Below are 20,112 nucleotides of genomic sequence, written 5' to 3'. Positions count from 1 at the left end.
AATGCAATACCATATGAAAAAAAACTCAGTGAAGTACTGAATCAAGGAGCCACTCCCAGTAATATCGATAATCTGGAAATAGACAGAAAAACGTTAAATGGAATTGAGCTTGCAGAACAATTCAATCATTTCTTCGTGAAAATAGGAAGTACCCGCCACAGCACACAAACAGCAACCGGCATAAATCCGATACCAAACACGCTTTTTCTTAAACCAACTTCCAGTTCTGAAGTAATTACACTATTCAGTAGAATAAAAAATAGTTGCAGCTGTGATTCTGATGGCATAGAAATGCGATCAATAAAGTACGTATTAGATGTCATAGCAGAAGTACAAACACATATCTACAACTTGGTGTTATCAACAGGTATTTTTCCAACGCTCATGCAGCTAGCAAAAGTTACCGCTATATACAAAACAGGAGATAAAAACAATTTAAGCAATTATTGCCCAATATCTATACTCCCCATTTTCTCGAAATGCATTGAAAAAATAATAAACGATAGAATTGATATCTTTTTGAGAAAGTACAATCTTATTACCGAACGTCAATATGGTTTCAAAAAGAAACGTTCAACTGAAAGTGCTCTATTAGCACAGAAAGAAATCATATTATACAATATCGAAAAGAGGCTTTTGACACTTGCATTAAATTTGCACTTCAGTAAGGCCTTTGAACGCGTAAGTCATGAATTATTATTAAATAAATTAAAATGCTATGGATTTAGAGGAATCTCACTCAAACTTATTCAGCCGTATTCGAGTGCGCGGTCTCAGTACGTTGAAATAAATCGCTTTAAATCACGCACGCAACCAATTAAAACCGAGTGCCACAAGGCACCATTCTAGGACCTGTATTATTTTTATATTACATCAATGACATAATCAACATTGATGAATATTGTAAATTTATTATTTATGCTGATGATTGCACACTATTTCTTACTGGAAAAAAAGTTAAGTACTCTCGAGGTGCTAACAGCAAACACTTGTTATAAGCTTTACGATTGGTGAACTAAAAACAATTTAACGGTAAATGAAACAAAAACAAAATGTGTCCTTTTTCGAGCCCTTAGCACATCCCTACAGTTAACTAACCATATTACCCTAGGGCCACACACAATTGCAGTAACCAAACCAATTAAGACGCTTGGAGTAATTTTTAATGAACATGTATCCTGGAATGAGCAAATAGATCAGATTTCCATTTCATTTCATTTATTTACCTTAAAGACCCCTCTAGGGGTATTACATCAGGGGTGGTGTACATAAAGAGTAAATAAAAGACTCAATTTTGCGACAACAGGTGCTCAGTCACATTGGCAGAAAAAGATGATGGACAAGCTGAAAGCGACGATATTGTGAGGAAGGCCGTTCCAGTCTTTGACTGCATGAGAAAAAAAAGATGCTGAAAAATTAACAGTTCTCACACGTGTATGGAAAACTTGCAGTTGGTGACCAGAATGAGGAGATATGTATGCGGGCGGTGTGATGTAAGGAGCACTGTTAAGTGATGAATAGTAAAGCTTATAGGATAGACAAAGTGTTGCTATGCGTCAGCGGAGGGATAAAGTTTGGAGCCCAGATTCCGCTTTCAGGGTAGTAACTTCGTGAAAATAAGATGAGTGAACAAATCTGATGCCACGATTTTGTACCACTTCAAGGTCATCTACGAGGCATACTTGATGCGGGGACCATATGGCTGACCCATACTCTAGCTTTGAATGGATAAGTGACTTATAGGCTAGTAATTTAATGTTTAATGTTTAAGATTAGCTTAAAGCTGAGACACGTGGTTGGTGCTTTAAATTGTTGTCAATGTCTTTTGCCTCTTACCATGAAGCAACTTATTTATCAAACTCTCTTCCATGCTCGCTTGAACTACTGTGCTTCAAAATGGGGAAACACTACATTAACCAATTTGAATAAGCTAAAAATACTTCAGCAAGCTATTAGGGCAATAGAAAACATACCATACCTTGAACAGACCAGACAACATTTTGTTAAGCGTAAGATTGTTATGGCGAACGATATTATTACGATATCATTGAGCGATGCTCAAGAGACGAGCCGCCACGTGAACAACGAAGAAGTTGGTCGGTGCCCTTGGCACGAGCGAGTGTCATCCTGGCTGCCTGGCTCCAGTGTAAATAGCGTGTAAATAGCACCTTTCGTCTGTGTCTTTCCACACGTAACATTTCTGGTGGAGGTCAGCGATCCCCGTCCTCACCACGGAACTCCGAAGTGGTCGGCACACTGAGCTTGTCACCATGCTTCCCGGTGATGAGCCCGCCTCTGCAACGGCTTCGGTTTGTCTGACTGCTCCAATCGTCACGGTTGCCCCACATCGTGACCCAGGTGTGTTCTCTGGCCTGGAGGGACAGGATGTCGACGAATGGATCAAGCTATATGAACATGCCAGCGCTAATAACAGGTCGGACCCAACGATTATGCTCGCCAATATCATCTTTTATCTCGGCGGCACCCCACGCGTGTGGCACCAAACGCATGATGACGAAATAACCAGTTGGGACAGTTTCAAAGAAAAGCTACGGGAAGTGTTCGGCGACCCCATTGGGCGCAAGGCTGCCGCGAGAAAGGCTCTTGCATCTCGTGTCCAGTCACCTACAGAGCCATACGTTTCCGACATCCTCGACATCTTGGCTCTATGCCGTAAAGCTGACGATCATAAGTCCGAAGCAGATAAAGTGGCACATGTGCTAAAAGGCATCGCCGACGACGCTTTCAATTTGCTTGTTTTCGGTAATGTCTCGACTATCGACGCCATTATAAAAGAATGCCGTCGCCTTGAACAGGCTAAGAGCCACAGTATCTCACACCACATTGCGCGGCTACCCAACACTGCTGCTATGTCGACATGTGAGGGTCTACCGCGTCAGACCACCACCTGTGACGACGTCACCCGAATTGTTTGCCGCGAACTCGAGGCCGCCTGTTCGCCAGCCTTCTCCACGACGCCTCCCGATCCGCCAGCAACCACCATTGCGATGATTCAGGCCATCGTCAGACAGGAATGTGAAAACATGGGTCTGAACACCGTGTGTTCCACGTCTCGACCCAGCATTCTCCAGTTATCTAGTGGCCCTCCTCGTCCCCGGCAGTCCTTTTCTGCCACATCTCGCCGCAACCCGTTTGAATGGCGTACCCCTGATGACAGGCCGATCTGCTTCCACTGCTGTCGCATCGGCCACGTCGCCCGTCACTGCCGCAACCGATGGCCACCACCTCCTCGGACTTACGCCGCCACTTATTCCCGCACCTTTGGACCTTCAGTACCCTATGCCACCCGCCATGAACCCACTACCACTGATGCCCCTGCTCCGAACCTTCGCTACAGCCTCTCGCCCTCACCTCGACACCACCAGTCTCGTTCGCCCCAACCCCGCCGCTTTTCTTCGCCGCCTATCGCCTCCCAGACCCAGCCGGAAAACTAGGCACTGCAGCTTCTGGAGGTGAAGCTGCGTTGTCGACCCTGCCCTCAAATCCTCTGCTCACATTACCTACTAACCGAAACCTTTTTGACGTTGACGTTGACGGCTATCCTGTCACGGCACTCATCAATACAGGAGCACATCTTTCTATTATCAGTGCTGCCTTCCAACGACGACTGAACAAGCTTCTCACCCCAGCGTTGGCACGCGTCGTCCGCGTTGCGGATGGCGGTACTGTGCCTATCATCGGCGTGTGTACGGCACGTGTCAGCATCGCCGGCCGCCACACTCCTGTCCTCTTCACCGTAATTGCTCAGTGCCCCCACGACCTTATTCTCGGCCTCGATTTTCTCTCCGCCCATTCTGCTCTTATTGACTGCTCTTCCAGTACCCTTCGCCTTGAGTTGCCGATGCTAGCAGAACCTTCTGACGCACCCCACTGCCGCTTACGCTCCACCGACTTTCTTCGCCTGCCGCCAAAGTCCATAGCCTACATTGAACTGTTGTCTTTCCCACCAGTTCCTGATGGCGAGTACCTCGTCACTCCTCTGCCCGACATCCTAATACAGTATGACGTCACCGTGCCTCACAGTATACTTACTATTACTGCGAACCACACTCGTATGCCTGTCTGTAACTTTGGATTGGCAAAGCAAATTCTACCGCAAGGTATTTGCCTTGCCACCATTGATTGTCTCGGCGACCAATACGTGGCAGCGTTATCGACCGATGTTTCTCGCGAGCTTAGCATGCCCCTCGCGCCAGCCTCGGGCGTCGATCCCAACATAAAGAAAATGGTTGCGACGGATCTGTCCTCTACGCAGGCTGAAGACGTTTGCGAAGTATTATCGTCCTACCGCGATATTTTCGACTTCATCAATCACCCTTTAGGCCAGATGCTCGCGGTCAAACATCGCATTCTTACTGGCGATGCTGCGCCTATTCACCGACGACCGTATCGAGTTTCTGTGTCGGGACGCCGAGTAATTCAAGATGAAGTGAACAAAATGCTCGATGAAAACATCATTGAGCCTTCATCAAGTCCCTGGGTGTCACCTGTGGTGTCGGTTAAGAAGAAGGACGACACGTGGCGCTTCTGTGTAGACTACCGTCACCTGAACAGCATTACAAAAAAGGATGTCTGCCCGCTCCCACGTATAGACGACGCCTTTGACTGCCTGCACGTTTCAAGCTATTTCTCTATTGATCTTCGTTCGGGATATTGGCAGATTGCTGTTGACAATATGGACAGAGAAAAAAATTGCGTTCATTACAGCGGATGGCCTATACCAATTTAAGGTAATGCCGTTTGGATTATGCAATGCCCCTGCCACCTTTGAGCGTATGATGGACTCCTTGCTCCAAGTTTTCAAATGGTCCACATGCCTCTGCTACCTCGACGACGTCATCGTCTTCTCGCCAACGTTCGACACTCACCTTGAGCGTCTCACAACTATACTTGATGTCTTTCGCAAGGCGAAGCTGCAACTTAACTCGTCCAAATGTCGTTTTGACCACCGACAAATTACTCTTCTGGGCCATCTCGTTGACACTTCCAGAGTACAGCCTGATCTCGACAAAACTTGCGCTGTCCGAGGGTTTCCGGTTCCGAAGACAGCCGCAGACGTTCGAAGTTTTGTAGGGCTGTGCTCGTACTTTCGTCGTTTTGTTCCAGATTTTGTGACAATTGCTAGGCCCCTAACTAATCTTTTGAAGAAAGGCGTACAATTCTCGTGGGATACTGCAGAAGCCGCCGCCTTCTCTCGTCTCGTCACTCTTCTAACCTCACCACCCATTCTCGCCCACTTCGACCCTGATGCCCCTACAGAATTACGTACAGATACCAGCGGTCATGGCATAGGTGCAGTCTTAGCCCAGCGTCAGCGTGGCAAAGATCACGTTATTGCTTATGCGAGCCACCTCCTAGCACCATCGGAGCGCAACTATTCCATTACGGAATTACGGAATGCGAATGCCTTGCTGTTGTCTGGGTGGTTGCGAATTTCCGTCCTTACCTTTACGGTCACCCTTTTTCCGTAGTCACTGACCATCATGCTCTCTGCTGGCTCTCATTGCTAAAAGATCCTACAGGCCGGCTTGGTCGATGGGCTTTGAGGCTACAGGAATTTTCATATTCCGTGGTGTACAAGTCTGGCCACCTGCACCAAGACGCTGACAGTTTGTCGCGTTACCCTGTTGACAACTCTGACTCCTCCAATATTGCCAGAGCTTCTTGCGTATTCTCTGTATCCCAGCTGCTTCATTTCGCCGACGAGCAACGCCGGGACACCTACATCAGAGCACTCATCGACCGTTTTGAACACTCTCCGGCCGATGCTGCTCTACGCCTCTTCGTCCTCCGTGACGGTACTCTGTACCGTCGTAACCTTCATCCGGACGGCTCTGAGTTCCTGCTTGTAGTACCTAAACACCTCCGCTCCACTGTTCTAGAAGAGCTTCACGACGCACCAATGGCAGGACACCTCGGCGTATTTCGAACCTATGACCGTGTACGTCGTCGTTTTTTCTGGCCGGGCCTTGCCCGTTCCGTACGACGTTACGTCGCCGCTTGTGAACTTTGCCAACGATGCAAGAAGCCTTCCCAGCTCCTCGCTGGTTACCTGCAGCCGCTCGACATCCCTGCCGAGCCCTTCCATCGTGTCGGCTTGGACCTTCTCGGCCCATTTCCGGAATCTACATCAGGAAACAAGTGGGTTGCAGTCACGGCGGACTACGCGACCCGCTACGCCGTAACCTGTGCTCTTCCGACCAGTTGTGCAACTGATGTTGCGGACTTCCTCCTACATGATATCATTTTGATGCATGGTGCTCCGCGTCAATTGCTTACAGACCGCAGCCGCACCTTTTTGGCCAAAGTCATTGACGACATCATGCGTGCCTGCTCAATACAGCATAAATTTACCACCTCCTACCACCCCTAAACGAACGGCCTCACTGTGCGTTTGAACCGCACCCTTATGAACATGCTATCCAAATACGTTTCAGACGACCACCGTGACTGGGACCTAGCTCTACCTTACATTACCTTTGCATACAACTCTTCCCATCTCGAAACTGCTGGCTTTTCCCCGTTTTACCTCTTGTATGGCCGCGAACCGACGCTACCACTGGACACTGTGCTTCCGTCCGCCACAGCTTCAACTACCGATTACGCCCGTGATGCAATCGCCCATGCTGACCATGCTCGCCAACTTGCGCGCACTCGTCTACAAGTGTCTCAAGACAAGCAGAAACAACGCTACGACCTCCGTCACCGTGATGCCCATTTTGTTCCCGGCGCCCTCGTGTTGCTTTGGTCACCATCGCTGAAAGTCGGCCTTTGTGAAAAACTGCTTTCCTGTTACACAGGCCCATATCGCGTGATACATAAAGTGACCGATGTCACCTATGAAATCGTTCTAGCCACGCCCACTACGTCCTCCGCTGTGACAACCAGTGACATTGTCCACGTTGCCCGACTCAAGTCCTACAACTCTCCATGCACCTTGGATATTTAACAGCACCGTGACGGTGCTTTTGCCGCGGGGGGGGTAATATTACGATATCATTGAGCGATGCTCAAGAGACGAGCCGCCGCGTGAACAACGAAGAAGTTGGTCGGTGCCCTTGGCACGAGCGAGTGTCGGCCTGGCTGCCTGGCTCCAGTGTAAATAGCGTGTAAATAGCATCTTTCGTCTGTGTCTTTCTACACGTAACAATATATACAAATGCAGGCTGCTACAATCCTACATTAGTGCAAATCGCGGGAAGCTTGACACATTTCTCACACTTGAAAATCTTGAACATACTCAATGTATTTACTTCCATCGGTATAAACCAACCTAGAAAACTCCATTCTCATGCACTATTTATGGAATGCAAAGGCTTACCCGCACATTACCAAGCACTCTTAACGCATATGAGCAGCAAGACATTGAAATCAAAACACTAAACCCCACCAATGTAATTAGTTTGTTTTTGTAACTGCGCATTTCTTAAATTGTGTTGCTTTATATCATTATGTTTTCACTTAGCTTAGAACTACGATGCCATTCGTTTTCTCTTGATTTATTATGTGCGAATATGATGCTGTATGTACTATAATTATTTTTCGTACTGGCGTACAATAATTATTTGCTTTCCCTTGTGTGTTTACCCTGTCACTTTAATTATTCACTTTTTGCGTGTATAATTCTTCGCTTTTTGCTTGCACATTTACCCTGTCATTGCTCCTACAGGGTGGACGGTGCTTAGTCAAGCTGCAGTATCCGCAGCTTTGTCGCCATCTCCCCTTTTTCACAGATGTTTTTGTTTGGTGAAAATAAAACACTGACTGACTGACTGAATGAAGAACACGTCATGGCTTATGCCAGCCGTACCTTTAAAAAAGCCGAGACGAATTATACCATTACAGAGAAGGCATGCTTAGCCATCATTAGGGCATTGGACAAGTTCGTCCTTATCTCTATGGCCACCCTTTCGGCATTATCACTGACCATCACGCCTTTGTTGGCTCGCCTCCTTGAAAGAGCCGTCGAGCCGCCTCAGCCGCTGGGCACTTTGCCTGCAGGAATATGACATTCGTGTTGTATACCACTCTGGTCGAAAGCATTCCAACGCTGACGCGCTCTTTCACTTGCCAATGACACCTGATGTGGCTACTCTACCCGTTCCTTCTCCGACCTCAGACCCGTCACTACTGACCACTACTCAGCGATAGGGGTCTTCTTGTCATAAGCGATACAATCACTACTTCGCGAGTGCCAGATCATTCACCGAAAGTCGACTGCGTATCACCCCCAAACGAACAGTCTCACGGAGTGCTTCAACTGAACACTGGGCAACAAGTTGAGCATGTACATCTCGTCCGACCACACCAATTGGGACACCGTACTCCCATTCGTTACTTTCGCTTATAACACCACGACACAAGCGACCACCTGTATTTCACATTTTTTTCTCTTTTATGCGCGTGAGCCTTCGTGTCCTCTGGATACTATCCTGCCGTACCGACCTGACGCTTCTGAGTGCACAACTATTTCGGAAGTCACCCAATACGCTGAAGATTTCCGCCAGCTGGCTCTTTCTTTGACCAGCAACAATCAGGGGCATCATAAGACAAGACACGACAGTCATCAGGCCACGCCCGCCTTCCCTGCTGGTTCCCTTGTGTCGCTATGGATACCACCTCGCATGCCTGGCCGTTCTTCTAAACTACTTTTGCGGTACCACGGTCCGTACCGGATCATCGACGCCTCCTCCCCTGTGAACTATATCGTTAAGCCTGTCACGTCATTGCCGGACCTTCGTTGTCGAGGTCTGGAGACAGTGCATGTTAACCGGCTGAAGCCTTATTTCGACCCCCTCATCTCCCTGAGTCACCAGGATGGCTCCGTTTCACACCCGGGGCCAATCTAATGAAGCATACGCGCCTTGTGTTTGCAATAGCAGCTTGGAGATGACGACGACACGTGCTGTGATTAGCAAAAGAGCTCGGGCTGTTCTCTGCTGCTAGGCTGCTGTTTATCTGCTGCTCCTCACCTTTAATTAAACATCATTACACTTGGAGTACTCGAAAAGCTGTACGGAGGTAGGCTTCAAAGGGCAAGTACTTGTAAAAAGATAGTGATAGAGTTCTCCTGCTAGAATAGTGACAGATGATCCCATATCAGCCAGAAATGAGATAGCCTGACCTTCCACGCAGACGGATGTGTAAATGCCATGTTTGTGTCCCTAAACAACACAAATTGTTTTTTTTTTTTTTTTTGCTGCCATGTGAGCAAGAGTCGTCATCGTCAACTTGTCGAACTTTCGCTGAATGACCAGACGACTTACACATAAAATCTAGATGCCCAATCTTCCCACAACGCCAACATCTTCACTCGAGCACCTTACATGAGGGCTATTTGCAAGATGGCAACTCGCTCCACAACGATAGCATGCTCGAAGGTTCATAGTACCTTGTATTGGAAGCCCGCATGCTTTGGCTTTGGACTTGTCATGATGTACATGGCCATCTGTCTGTTCTGATGATTGAGGAAAACTTTGTGCTTTTTTAGTGTGATGAACTGAAGCATCATTGCAAAATTCATTAGCTTGACTCACTGCCTGTTTGTACTGATTTGTGATCATGAGGGCGTCAGTGAGGAGCCTTCAGTAAGTAACCGTTCAAGTAAATGATGACTTGTTGTTTTCGAAACAAGCTGATCATGCAGCAGCTCATCGGTAAGGCTTCCACAATTACAGTCGGCAATGAGGGTTTGTAAAGCAGCCATGTATTCTTTCACTGTCTCACCTGCACGTTGAGCTTGGCAACTAACTGCTGTCGAGCCACGATGACGTTGACTGGACACTTGAAATGGTCAGAAAGCAAGAAGATGGCAGAGTCGTAAGCATCCTTCATCAACGCGGTGTCAGCTACACTTGGAGGGCCGATGACGACAAGTCTGCTGACTTCAGTGTAGAGAAAATCCGCTGCCCCTCCATGCCAAGGCAGGTGAGAACAATCGCTCTGCGGTGTTTGGCTGGAAACTCAGTGGCCTGCACGGCAGTTTTTAGCTGATGCGCACCTTTCCTCACTAAAATTCAAGCCGTAATAGTTGGCGCACTATTTCATGCCCAGTGTCACCGAAGGTTCCCTTTTAGGCAGACCAACTACTGGTTTTGCCCTATGCACCATCACTGAAGGGCCACATTGGCAGAGCATCCACCGAGCGGAGACAAAGGCCACAAAACAAGCCCACTCCGCGAAGGAGCAAGCGCCCTGGAAATCCCCTGTCACCTGCGCAGAAGGGGGCGCTCCCTCAAAACCCTACGGTGATGACAAGGAGGGAAGCCCGGGTGGAGAGCCAGCTGGAGGAACGAAACCAGCCACCCCTATTGGGTGCTGGAATCGTCTTTTTTAATTTTCTTAAACTGCCCAAAGAGTGCCGAAGGGACCACACAATGACCCGTTTTGTAAATAATTGCACATAGTTTTGCAACAGCCTCAGGGAGGCAAAGCGCTGAAACGTGGCTGGTATTGCAATGAGCGCGTGGGAGCGCACGGTTCACTCTGCAGGGCCACAACGAGCTCAGCCAAAATGTGAGAGTTGCACTGAAGGCGGTAACCCCCGCCATCAGAGAAACGCAATTTAGCATCACTCCGACAAGTATCAGCCAGTGATCGGAGAGCTAAAGTTTTCTTTTAAAATTGATTCACTCTGCGACTTAATTGGCCCAGCATGGAGCAACTTTTTGTCTATCGCCAAACCTTGCATGTCTGTTCATTAACATAGACATCGTGTCGCGATAATTCATTGTGCTTGGTGTCGCAGATGGACAGTGTGCGTCCGTAGAAGGAATTTCCACCAGTGCCGAAGTCCTATGTTATCAGACTAGTGAAGACCATGTTTACTGTGTCCGGCTGAACTCAAAGAAACCATTTATGCTGAGACAAGGGTTGCCTATATGAAGTCACAACTTTGGATTAGCCAATCATTTTTCTTCAAAAAGGTCTCAGCGATCCACTTCGCTGAAATCAGGCATGCTACTCTCCCTCCTTCTCTGTCCTTTCGCTTGTTCATTGTTTCTTCGGCTACTCGTTTCTCTGTGTTTTACCTAGCCCATTTCATTTTGCTTTTGTGTATGTGTTTATTTGTGTATGTCTTGTCTTGCTTTCATGTTATTGATTTATTTGTATCTATGTGTCTTGTGCTATGAGTGTTCTGCACGAGTTTTCACTGCCGTGTTGAGCCAGCAGGTGATGTCGACGTGGATGGAGGCATGCCGACGGTGACGGCACGGCTTCGGATCAGGCTGTGCAGGCACGATGATTGGCGCGGATCATGGCCGTGCTAAGGAGCAGCCACCGCCAGAAGCACCGGCCCCAGAGGCCACTGCCAGACACTGTTGAAGCGGCGTAACATCACACGTGTGGCATGTGGGCCTGGTGTTTGGACTACCGAGAGATTATTTACATGGACTTTGTCTTTGTATGTCTTTCAAAGTGCTTACCTTATTTGCTTTTGTTTTGATTGATGGTGTGGTGAGGCCGATGTTTTCTTATTTTCACTTGTTTGCATTTGTGTCCGAATGCCATTGTGTATCTAAGCGTTTGTCTTTTTATTGTTACCCTTGCTTTTTTTTCACTGGTGGATGCTTTATTGCAGATGTTCGCGTTACAGCATAGCTTAGCATGAATTTTTGCTTTGTTGCGTGCCTCAGACCTATGCCTGTTTAGTTTATTCTAATGGCTTGTTTCTTTTTCTCTTTCTTCTCTCTTTCTTTCTTTTCTTTTTGGGGGGGGGGCGGCTGGTGATTTTTGGTTTCTATCTGTTAATGGGTAGCTCTGGTGCCGCATAGTAATGACTGTTTGTTGTTTTCTGTATCTTGATTTGACTGGCACTGAAGCCGCCAGCCTTGCATTTTTAGGGAGCATTTTTCAGGGGGGAGGGCGCTCACGGTGGATTCATGATGCTGTTACGTTGCGTTGTATTTCTGCAGGCTTCATGTACCTCTCCTCCCTGCCTGGATGGGATGGCGGTGGGTCATAAAACACTGCCACTCGGCTGTCATCCCGCCCACAGGAAGGTCAACGGGCTTCACCCACTGATCAACTTTTTGGTGGGATTCGGGCACTGCTTGCGTGTGCTCCGGGTAAGCATGTGGAGACCCCATTGGGGCGTCAGAAGGTGCATACGTATTCCTCTCTGTCGGCGGCGGCCCCTTTGTCCGCCGGCAGCTGATGATTACTTCGGCTCGTCGGGGTCCCGGCCTTGGCAAGCACAGGTACTCTTCCGTCGTCTTGATGTCCTGAGGCAACACCATCCGATCATGCCCCTGCCTGTTCTTCCATTCCTTTCTGCTTCCATTTTCTCTGCTGCAGGTTGCACGAAGACAGGCGCTAGCCGGAGGATAAGCAGCCTCCTTCTGCTGGGTTCTTTGTTTTCTCTGGCGGTGACGACACAGGAAGCTGGTGCAGAAAGCTTGCCACTGGGTTTTCGTTTGTGCATATTTGCCAGCTTACCAAGCCTTCACTCACAGCAAGAGTGACATTTTCAAAATTCTAGAAACAAAGTCTACTGACACGGCTTAATGCGCCTCTTTAGTCACATAAGCCTCTTTAACTCTTTAAGTGCGATGGACGAGTCTTACTCAGTTATAATATTTTTTAAGTAGGTGCTAAGGATGATAACATTTCGTCCATGGGTTTTGGCACTCTTTCAAAGTCCCAGTAATGGGCTGGGCTTGTCGAATGCATTTTTATGTTCTGGCGACTTTCTTCTTTCGCCACTCGGGGACCTACAGACTCTGTCCATCTATGCTTGTCCTGCAGAGATTTTAAAAATGGCTGCTGCCAATAGTGTTTTGCCATGCCCATCACAAAAGCGCAGCTTTCATTTTAGTCAGTCGTCAAGCGCCTAAGATGATTTGCTTTGGAATAAAGGCATTAATAGCGACGACAGTGTTTTCAGTAGTACAGATACATCCAGTAATACAGATGCCACCACCTACGACAATGGTTTTGATATGGTGCGGTAGTGGACGAAGTTAGATGCACGAAACCTGCTGCCAGCGTCTCCTTATTTTACATTTGTGTATTTTCAGACATAAGATGTGGATTTATTACCCCCCTGTGATACATTTTTCAAATCTGCAAAAAAAATAAGCTATCTAGATGTGCAATAAAAAGAAATGTCGTTTTCTGAACTCTTTTTAACATTTTTTGTCAGCATTTAAGTATGTTGTAAACATTACTTCAGTGATTATGTGCAAAGTTATACGAACTAGAATGTCAACCAGACAAAAGCATGACAGTTTGGGCGAGTTGGTATGTCATGACTGTTTTAGGCTTGTAGCACAGCTCAGAAAGAGCAAAAAAGGAAGGAGGTAGGGGTAATCAAAGGGAACGGAAAACAGAGTGAGCGCTAACTTCCAACTGATTACCCCTACCTCCTTCCTTTTTTGCTCTTTCTGAGCTGCGCTACAAGCCTAAAACAGTCAACTAGACACACATCTTGTTTGCTGGCTTGCACTAGCAATAGCAAAGGGAATAAAGTGATGGAGGGAGAAATTGCATCGCATGCTTATTGGCGGCTCTGAGCAACTACCAAGATCACTTGAGATCAATAACTCCAGCAGTGCCGGGTTATCACCAAGAATATTCTTGAACCTAAATAAACACAACACCCACTATTTTCTTTTTGTAATCTTACAAGAAAATAAAATGTAGAAGAGTGCACAGCAAACAATACTTATTCCAAAAAAGATCAATCACAGAGCAAATCATACAGCACTGTCACATAAGGCAAGGGGAAAAAAGCAGGCCAAAGGAGTTGCCACTGTTAAAATTCAACTGCACACAAAAGCAGAGGTGCCATAATAAATTGCCAGTGAAATAGAGATACATGGTTAAAAGTGTTGTATAGCAGGCTATGAAGCAAGAAATTGTACAAGAAAAATTCCCAAAATTATTAGAAGTAAAGATACCTTGATTTAGGCGAGTTGGTTCATCTTGACAGATTTCATAAAAAAGTGCTAAAAACGAAGGCAAAGTCGAAGGAACACATACAACACAGCAGCAGTCCTGTCGTATATGATCCTTCGACTTTGTCTCCGTCTTTTGCACTTTTTTATGAAAACTATTAGAAGTATTAGTGCTTAAACTGGTTTTTCAAACGTTATAAAAATCTGATGTATCTACACTACTTGCCCATTTATTTAAAGTAAAAAAGCAATAGAGTACATTAATATACTTGCTGGCTCTCACAGAAAATTGATATTCAATCTAGACACTATGAGACTGTACAAGCCTCAAAAATGTATAAATTAAAGGGTACAGAGTACAGCACAACTTTCCGTAAGTGCCAAAAAAATTAGCTTTGTCTATTAAGGCAAACATAAAAAATTTGTTCGACAGCAAATCACAGAAACCCTCGAAACTGAGAGGCATTGTGAAAGGCCAACAGTTGCGGTGTTGCTCCTTTCCTTGTGCCCAGCTGCGTAGGCATTTTGTGACTACAGCCTGTCCAGTCATGATAGAATGGCATCCTTGTGGTTCATGCGAAGACAGAAAAGCAGCACCTTCAGCGATGTGTGTTCGTCTTGGTATACATTCCCTGAAGCAGTAGTGGAGAGCAGAAAGAGCTAAGCCAGCTTTCATAAGCCTCTCGTCGTTACCCTGTGACTTTTGAAGAGCAGGAAATCATTCAAGGGAAGCAAACATGAAACACACACCCCCTGCAATGCCTACAGCTGTGTTTGTGAAATGCAGAACAAGGAACGCCTGTCCGAAGAACGAGACTTCCTTGATGAAGTGCCTGTTGTTTCCAGAATGCTGATGCATGCATATATGACAGGGGGAGCATGCAATGAAGAGCAGATTGCTGCTCTTCAGATAAGCTGCAAATGCTGACAACCACCTTTTCCATAACTCTTTTACTAGGGTCACTCCATGCCAACTGTCTGAAACGCAGCGCTCAAACAATATCGATGTTTCTTCTAAAATTTCTGAAAAAATTACAAGAATATAAGCATTACTTGCACAATACTATTGAATAAAATATTTTGTATGGAAAAAATTTTTTGCGCCTGTGAGGGCCATTTTAATTTCATGAAACGGTGGAAAACCAGACGTGAAGCAAACATTTGGCAAAAATCAACCGTTTTGCTCATTATTTCTAACTTTGTGTTTCTGCGTTGCCTGAGCATTGTGCTTTCATTATAAATCATTTTCACAAACTGCCTTAATGTGTTTATTCCTTAGAACTGAAGTGAAAATGTACAAATTATAGCATTCTTGCAATTTCTTCTTACACAAAAGATGGTCAGACAGAAAATCTGGAATTATTTTTATAGAGCTGTCCCTAAAATCTACTATCCTTTGAAACTATTTTTGCCAATGTGTGGTGCACAGCGTCTAAATTAAGGCTGAATTTGGCAAAAATGCTATTTTGGCCTATGTTTAGACGTAGGTAACACACTAAGGTGATCCACGGAAAAATACGCTAAATAGCGGATATAATTGAGAAACATAACTTTTGCTGCAGAAATTTTATTCAAAGTAATTTTTGTTACCACTGAGAAACCTTTTCTTTAACCTGAGTTCCCCCATTAAAATATTTTGGTTCATACTTCGACTTCACATCATAGCATGTTGGCAACCCACACAAACCAACTGAATTTCCTGCGCAAATAAGGGTGTTGTATCTGCAACATGTGGTTTTCTGTTCTCTTTTTCGTACTGCATTCTTTGTATATTATACCGCGTGATCATTTCTAAGTTTTATGTCGTTTTTAAAAATCGCCTGAGCCAGATAGCCTAATTGTTGTTCTTGAACTGGATTATTTATTATGTGTTTTGATTTATCATGCAAGTAATGTCCGCTTCTCTGACCAGCCTGCTCAAGGACTAGGATTATGTTCCTTGCAATGGCTTATCTTTAAAAATTCCATAAAATTTAAATGTGATCACCCCATATAAAACGTCATGACAAACAAAGTCAAAAATATAACAATATCACTGACTTATTACCACAATGTCCCGAATAACAAACCGCTGTACTTATTAGTTTCTTCATGCTTGGCATCACAAAGGCCTTTAGCTACGTGTTTCAACAAAAGCTTCATAGACTACAGTCTATCTGGCCCCAAGTAGCTGGAATAATAGAAGAGATACATTACAGAACTAGTGAAATAAGCTCAATAAAGCTGCCTATCAACAATATTCACCAAATGCATTCGTCTTTTTTCAATGGTTTCACAGTGACTGAATGTGTGTTGTGCAAGTGGTGCTCCCAGTTCATGCCCATGAAAGTGATTTATCGCCCACTCTACCACTTTAACCATAGGCGGCCGCACATGTATACTTCCAACAGCACGGAAGTGCACAATGTCCACCTACCTTAATAAGTACGTATACCTTAAGGATCTAAATTCTTACAAACTTATGGCAACAACGGTATTTATTTCTCTCCGCACATGCCACCACGTGCACCACCATGGTGTGCATTTCCGGCCAGTATGCTATGAGGTGAAGTCGAAGCACGAGCCAATATATTGGAATGGTGAGACTGTCACAGACGAAATTCCCGCCACTTTATGGACACTTACTCAGCATGTAGTCGTGCTGAATGTCACACAAGGCAAATGTGCTGATCAACAATGCGAGAAGCACTCACCGGGGGAGGCCCCGGGACGGCTTGGAGGCGGGTCTGGCACCGCCACTGTTTCTCCGGTCACGGGATGCTCACACGCCTTCGCTGCAACTGGAAAAGAGAGGATTAGTTAACACAAAGAAAACTTTCATCAGCTTTGCATCGAGGCTAGGTATATGCTACAAGACGTGACTGAGAAGCGAAAATGTGAATGTGCACCTATTTAGAGCATTGAAAATGTGTTCAATTAATAAATGTATGAGATAATGTAAGAGATGCGTGGCCAATGTTTATTAAACTATGGGGTTTTACATGCCAAAACTACACTATAATTATAATGTTTAAAAACAGCACAATGACGTACACTGGACAACAGAATAGAGGATGGGACATGCATGGCGCTGACTTACAACTGCGTTTATTCGAAAGAACACAATGGCTTTTTGAAGCCTTACATCAAGCGTGCCCGCATGCTCGATGTGAATAAAAGCACCTGGCATTCCCAAAACATTGCCTCGTGGAAGCGGGTGAGATTAACACCGTTGTTCACCCCTGTTCAGCAAGCCCATTTCCTTCAATGATAAGGATACGGCAGCCATCATGTTTTTTCCAATTAACACGGTTGTAAGTCAATGCCGTGTGTGTCCCGTCCTCTATTCTGTTGTCCAGTGTATGTCATTGCGCTGTTTTAAGCATTATGAAAAACCACCAACTCACCTAATCTGTTGTTTTTCTTCAGTTCATTATAATTATGAAGCATGCCATAGTAGAAGACTCCAGAAACTGACAACCTGAGACCTTTAAAGTGTGGGATCACACACGCATCCTGATATCTCCGGAGCGGCCACGTGGTTATCACTCGATAATCACGTGCTCGATCGCGAAGGATGGCTGGGAGAGGGCACGTTCACCGCTTCCGCTACTCTTCGCGCCTGGCCACGATGCCGAAGCCAAGGCACGCCGTTCCCTCCTTTCCCTTTCTTGGAACCGGGGAGACTCCCTCTCCGCTGCTCAGGGAGAAGCGCTATTCTCCCGATGCATCTTTGTCTTTCGGCTGAGGAGCTTGCGACTGGCCGCATCTCAATTCAGCCGCTGAGACCGCCGCACGCAGTCCCCCTGCTGCGCTCGGCCTTTGTGAGCAACTGATCGCCCTAGGGCCCGAGCGCGGATCCCCTCTGGGTGAGCTGAACTCTTATCAGCCTCTTTTGTGGTTCTAACACTGGGTGGTTCCTTTCGCCTCAGACGTGCGGAACGCTCCGCCACTGTCGTTTTGTATTTGTATTTGTGGTTGCTGTTGGTGCTTGTTGGTACTTCTATCTTAAGGTGTATAAACACCTTAGGTCGAGACACCCTGTCCCCCCTGGCCTGAACCCACCGTGGTTGCAACTCACTGCGAACCGGCCGGGGGTTAGGGGTCACAGCTCTGACTGTTAGGGCTGCTGCGAAAGTGCTAGCGAGCGACTGCTGCTCCGCCGGCGCTGTGTGATCCAGGGAAGGGTCAGGTGCGCACGCACGAACTTGAGTAATACCCTTATATTTGGCACTCAACATAGGGCCAGAGGTGTGACAGGTTGAGTCTGTTTGTGTGAGTGACTGCCACCACACGAACAAACCATGGCAGCATACGGGGCTTACAGCCGTTGTAGACGCTGTCACAGGTGGCTACCAACAGGCAACAATTCGAAGTGGAGGTAACTGCTACCGCTTAGTCATACCCTGCGGCGAACGTTAGCCCAGAAAAGTTAATCAGCTTCGAAGAGGGTAGCGCTACACATGAGGCGCTCTCTCCGGCAGGACGTACCCTTGAAGACGTGAGGCACATTACGCCGAGGCCTTCGCCAGAGTTTGCGGAGAGCATGGAGCCACACCGGCACACTTGTTGAACGCGTCCCGCTCCTGTGCAGACTTTACTGGTGAGAGCGAGCCTCGGCAGGCGCTGTTGCGCGCTGCGATGCGCTTAATTGAAAGGTGCCATTCAGAACACTCTGCTGACATCTGCAGCAGCTGCTAGACCGAGAGTGAGGGTGGACATACCCACCTACAGCGGGTTCCATGATTCAGTTAGCATCAACGAATAGCCGAGCGGCCAGCTCACGCGATTGGTACTTCTCCTGCAGTGATACGACTTTACCGTTCGCTACAGGAGAGGAAAGAACAACGTTGTGGTGGACGCACTTTCACACGCGCCCTTTGACTGTGAGAAGAGTAACATTACCACTCAACTCGCCTCGCCTGAAACTGAGCTTGAGAGCGGACTAACCACTGCAACGATTGAGCTTGTCAGGAGGGGTAACATTAATACCCATCGTGACTCCTCAGTGGCTCAGCCTAAGAGCAGAGTAACTGTTACAATGCTCGACGGTGCTGGTCCCGAAGGAAGATCAGACGAACCCCCTTCTCAGGACGAAAGCGTGAACCACTTGGACTGCGTCAGTTCAGTGGGGAGCGTGTTCGGCAGAAAGGAGCTGTTAGAGGCACAGAGGGAGGATTCATTTTGTAAAAAAGTGTTTGAGGGGCTCCGGGAGCCCGGCGGCGCGGCCGCAGCACACATGGATTCAGCTGGTATTGCTGTGGGTGCGCGGCGCACCGAAACAGCTGGTAATGCTGTGAGCGCGTCGGATTCCTACCGCTAGACTCTGACGGCATCCTGCTGAGATACACTACCGCAGAGAAGGATACACATGAGTCCTTCAAAGCGGTGATTCCACGCATGCTGAGAGGAGCACTTTTACACTACTTTCACGATACGTGCCTGGCCGGGCATGCGAGTAGGCCTAAGACTTATCTGAAGTTGTGCCACTTTGCTACCTGGCCTGGAATGAAGTGGGATGTGAAGCACTATGCCCGCTCTTGCAACGTGTGCCAACGCATGAAGTAACGTGGTGGATGACCCCCCGGGCTCATGCAGCCGATCAATAGCCGAACACCGTGGCAAATTACAGCATGTGACGTCATGGGACCTTGCCCCAAAACACCGAGCGGGAACCGATTCCTTCTCGTAGTCACAGACCATTTCAGCAAGTGGGTTGATATGTTCCCCCTACAGAAGCTGATGGCATGGGTAATCATGGGAAAGCTGATCGAGGTGTTAACACAATTTGGCTATCTTGAGCAGCTGATAACGGACAATGCGTCCTGTATCACTGCCAAACTCTTCATGAACCCTTGTGCAGCTCTCAGCATTAAGCACAGGAGAACAACCACGTACCATGCCTAGGCGAATCCCACTGAGGGTGTGAACCACAACATCAAGCACATGCTCATTGCATTCGCGGAGACGCACAATGAGTGGGTAGCTTGTTTTCCTGAAATTGGATTTGCGATCAGGTCGACAGTGAATTGGTCGATTGGGTGTACACCCGCCACCCTCAACCTTGGGAGGGAGCAGTTGAATCCAGTAGAACGTACTCTACAAGAATGAAGCAGCACGGAACTGGTTGTTTTGTTGGCACATGCCGATTGTGCGACTGGGCTGTGCACGAAGGTAATGGAGGCTTTACGAAAAATGCGACGGAACCTAAGCA

At 47.0% G+C, this 20,112-nt stretch overlaps 1 protein-coding gene across 5 annotated transcripts in view; it reads right to left on the bottom strand.

The window, feature by feature from the left end:
• LOC142557839 (uncharacterized) overlaps nucleotides 1-20,112 on the bottom strand; it is a 265,220-nt gene that overhangs the window by 204,035 nt on the left and 41,073 nt on the right. For 3 of the 5 annotated variants that reach the window (XM_075670036.1, XM_075670035.1, XM_075670039.1), the window contains one exon: nucleotides 16,613-16,699. The gene's annotated coding sequence lies outside the window, so the exon portion shown is untranslated. Of the gene's footprint in view, nucleotides 1-2,230; nucleotides 2,373-7,948; nucleotides 8,017-16,612; nucleotides 16,700-20,112 lie in introns of all 5 variants that reach the window. The other 2 variants (XM_075670038.1, XM_075670037.1) reach the window with 2 other exon arrangements.

This window comes from Dermacentor variabilis, chromosome 9 (assembly GCF_050947875.1).
Source record: "Dermacentor variabilis isolate Ectoservices chromosome 9, ASM5094787v1, whole genome shotgun sequence".
Lineage (NCBI taxonomy): Eukaryota > Metazoa > Arthropoda > Arachnida > Ixodida > Ixodidae > Dermacentor > Dermacentor variabilis.
This window is presented reverse-complemented; position numbering and strand designations above follow the sequence as displayed.